A 4,184-nucleotide genomic window follows, 5' to 3' on the forward strand; every position below is an offset into this window, starting at 1 on the left:
GGGGGGAGACTTATGATGGTGAAAAAAAATAATCCAGTGGGAAACTCCACAAATAAAATGCCAGTAGTTGTTTTGGTCAGCACCATTGAAGGGTTTAGTATGGGTCTTCCTGAGAGATTATGCCAGGACACTTGGGATGAGCACCGGGGTTCGATAACTCTCGGCCACGCAGCGGGAAGGAGCAGCCCGATGCAGGATGGCATCGGACAAGTTGAAAACAGGGCTGTGGAGAAAAGCTGCCTGAGGGCGTCCTTCTGTCTCACACACAGTAGTAGAAACGTATAAACTAAACTCTGACTTGATACTCCTGTGTTTCCATCCCTGTTTTAATCCCATTCAGGTTTCTTAGTCAAGCCAACAGAATAAGGTGTGGAAACTTGTTTTGTCCGGTTGCAAAAGCCTAGGTAAGTTTTTCAGGTCCTTTCAGCCTTACAGGTGTGTGCATCTGTCTGCTATATACACCTTCAGCTGCCCAGAAATTGCTGTCCCAACCTAGGCCTTTATTTATTATCTGCTTCAGAAAAGGGAGCCTCTGCTTCCCCCCACCTCTCAGCAGACTCAGAGGTGCCCAAGCACCTCCATGGGCAGATCCATCATGTCTTCTAGGACAAGCCGAGCTTCTGGACGAAGACAACAGGGTGGATTACTGTAAAAACCTATTGAGATGCACGTTGTCTGCAAGACATGGCACAAAGGCCCGATCCTGGGAGATGGTAAGCGACCTCAGCAGCAACTGCGCACAAGCTAAAGCTCAAAGGAGATCCAAGAGCATCGGGCACCTCCAGGTAGCCCCCAGCACCCTCCAGTACCAGGCTTTAATGGTACCCTGTGCCATGCCAAAGCTTTTTCAGAAGCCAATGCTGCTGGAAAACCGCAGACCAAGGCACAGAAAGGGACAGATTGACTCCCGACACACACAAAATATAAAAAAAAAATTAAAAAAATCAAAGCAAGCGGTTTGCACACAAGCATTGCGTTTGCAATTCTGATTCTCTAATAGGAAATGGCTCCCAACTGGGGGAGGGGTAGACAGGAAATATTACAGCAATGTTATTTTGTTACACTAATTACCAATAATGGTACATACTAGGCTACCAACCACAGTCAATTCATTTTGAAAGCTATATAATAATGTTTAGGATAAGGAATTAATTTTTATAGCCACTGAAGCAGATTTACTTGTACTGTAATGCAGATTTATTACAAATTAAATTTCCTAATTCCAGAGGTTGACTTGGAGAGGCTTAGCAGGACTCAAGGAGAGACACATCCTGTTGCAAGGAGGGAAATTCAGCAGCGTCAAGGCTCACATCTTCAGGTCAAAGAGTGCCCAGACCATTATTAGCCCTTTAGCACGTACACATGTTTGGATATACCCACCTCCATGGGCAAACTCAGCCCCACAGTGTGAACGATAGCAGGACCCAGTAGGTGGCTTTCATCGAGTCAACCGATTGTGAAAGGTTAGGTTTTTTTGGCTTTGATTGTATGGTTTTAAAAGGTAAAATTTCAGTACTACAGGGTTTTTTTCAGTGTAAAGAAAACTCCATAAAAGATTCATAAAGTGAAAACTTTGAAGAATAGTCAAGATGCACTCATTAATTTACAGAAACATCTCTGGTGTCAATCATCGAATATGAAACGATTCAGATTGTCTTTTCCACTTCCATGCAGGAGCAGTGCTGCCGGGCTGGGACTGACTTACACAGGGCTGAAAGCAGCATTGGGCATGAACAGGAGACCCAAACAGCGAGAGTCCATCCTTCGCAGGACTTCAGACGCAGTCCAGAACAGGGACTGAACCTCATGATTTCTAATTAGGACCAATACTCTAGCTTGAGTCCAACTGAATTGCTGTTTATTAAATGATTGGGTTAATTCCAGTTTCTTCATCCTTTCTTGGTCGTCAGCATCTGTAACTAGAGCCATCACTACCTGGATGGGAAATCTCCAAGACCTTTTCCTGCAGGTGCACAAGCCGGGCTGGGCTTGAAAGTTTCCCCCAAAACCTCAGGCCTCAGAGGTCTGGTTGACTGCAGGTCGGTGGATGAGGACAGGAACCGAGGGGACAACCAGGCTGAGCTCAGCCTCCTCCGGAGGGAGGGGACACTTTCTGCATCCAGGGAAGGAACACCCACCATGTACCCAAGTGCTGGGGGACCCTCAGAGCAAACACAGGGTGGGTACAACAGATGGTGGGACCAGAGACTTGGCTTTTGGGATCCATCTCTTTTGGCTGCGCAGAGAATTTTTTGGTCTCTCGAGTTTCAGCAGAAGGCTTTGGAGCCAGGGCAGGGAGCCCAGGCTGGGGCGGAGCTAGTATATGTATGCAGCCAGATAAGGAGCTACACACATCAATATACACCACACCAAGGGACTTCTGACGGGAACCTGGGATGGGACCTTCATCCCTAATGAAACCCAGTGGGAAACGTTTCTGATACCTAGCCATCCCTGAGAAATATTCAGGCAAATACCCATGGATGAGCACCCACCAGGATGCTTTTTAGGGCGCTGAACAAGGACTAGGCTGTGTGCAACTCCTCCTAATCTGCAGCTTGGAAAAGGGGCCCCATCGTGCCAATCCAACGCTTGGCATTGCTACCCCCTTAAAAAACCTGCTTATTCAGCCTAAGTTTTGCAATAGGTTCAGTGACAACTGGCAGTCCAGCACAGCAGCCAAGGCAGGCAGGAGGGGCTTGCAGTGGTTTTTAAACATCGTCGATGCACCATCTGATCTGTGTAGGCACCAAAAAAACCCTACTCAAATTCCTCAGGAGAAAGAGCAACCGAGCTGGAGTTGCTCCAGCTCCTCTCCTGGCTCAAAGTGCCTCCTAGCGACATCTCCACGGGCCTTGTGTGCAGATACACACACACACAACATTGCAAAGAATTTGACTGATACCGTTTTCACGTTGTTTTTTAATGACACTTCTAGAGATCCCACCACATTAAGTTTCATCCTGGGGGGGGAGATGCAGAGGGAGGAGAGTCATTAGCTTATCCTTAATGCCTGGCGAGGAGGAGGAGGGGTTTCCTATGCTAATTCTGCACAGGCTGATCTCTCATCAATGCTTTCCTGTGCTCCAGGATAAATGAGACTTTCCTAATTCTTTCCCCACTGCAAATAAACAGACAGGGAGCCTGCACCATGCAGCTTGCACTGCCCTATTCATCACAGCATCCCAACTATAGGTAGCAGTGATTACAGCTAATTATTGGCAATTACCACCGCTGAGATGGTAGGTGTGTTTCCCCAATAACTTTCAGCAGCTCCAAAGCTCTTTGAGGGCTTCTCCATGCAGAGAGACTGAAGGGAATCACTCCCTCTCTGCCCAGCAGTCAGATCTTCCTCCCAAAAGCTGTAGCCATCAGGCATCACAGTGCAATCCCTAAAAATAACCAGGAAAAATATCCCCGACCCTGTGAGCTCGTAGCATCAGCGACACGCCAGGTCTGCCCTCTCGGCACGGCTGGTTGATGGGGAACATCTCTGCTTGGAGCGACTCTTCTTTCTCCTTTTTGCTCCTCAAAAAGCTTATGCTGCAATTGAGCCCGCATTCCCCTGCCCCTCCTCCGAACACATAATTCAATTCATACAAAACACCCCCCCCCAATAGAAAAGCGCATGTACAGTCACTGCTTTTCCCACATATAAAGTAACACGGCAGCGGGCTGAGGGATGGACCCTTTGAGAAATTTGTATGCCAGCCTTCCCACTATAGTAATTTCATTCTGTCTTTGTAATTGTCTGATATTACATTGTTCCCTGCCGGAAGATTAATTAGCTAGTCTTACCCTCCAACATACCATCCCTCTGCAACCCTCAAGGAAGCTGGAGCGGTGCCAAGTCGCACGGATTTGCTATTCGGGCTGGCAGCTGCTACTGTCGCTGCAGTTGCTGTGACCCCCGCGTCCCCGGCCCCCGGCCCGCCACCGCCAAGGAGGTGGCCAAGTTTCAATGCCATGGGCCATGGGCGGGGACCGCCAAGGAGGTGGCCAAGTTTCAATGCCATGGGCTGGACACAGGGGGAAAGGGGTGGGGAGTGAGAAGACAAATGGAAATAAAAAAAAAAATCAAGGGGGGAAAAAACCCCCACACCCAACCCCGACCGCCCCCCACACCCCAACCCTCCGCCTGGCATAATTACTCACGCACGATAAGCATGGCTGCCTTCTGGATG

This window comes from Aptenodytes forsteri, unplaced genomic scaffold (genome assembly GCF_000699145.1).
Source record: "Aptenodytes forsteri isolate BGI_AS27 unplaced genomic scaffold, ASM69914v1 Scaffold243, whole genome shotgun sequence".
In the NCBI taxonomy this organism is placed as follows: domain Eukaryota; kingdom Metazoa; phylum Chordata; class Aves; order Sphenisciformes; family Spheniscidae; genus Aptenodytes; species Aptenodytes forsteri.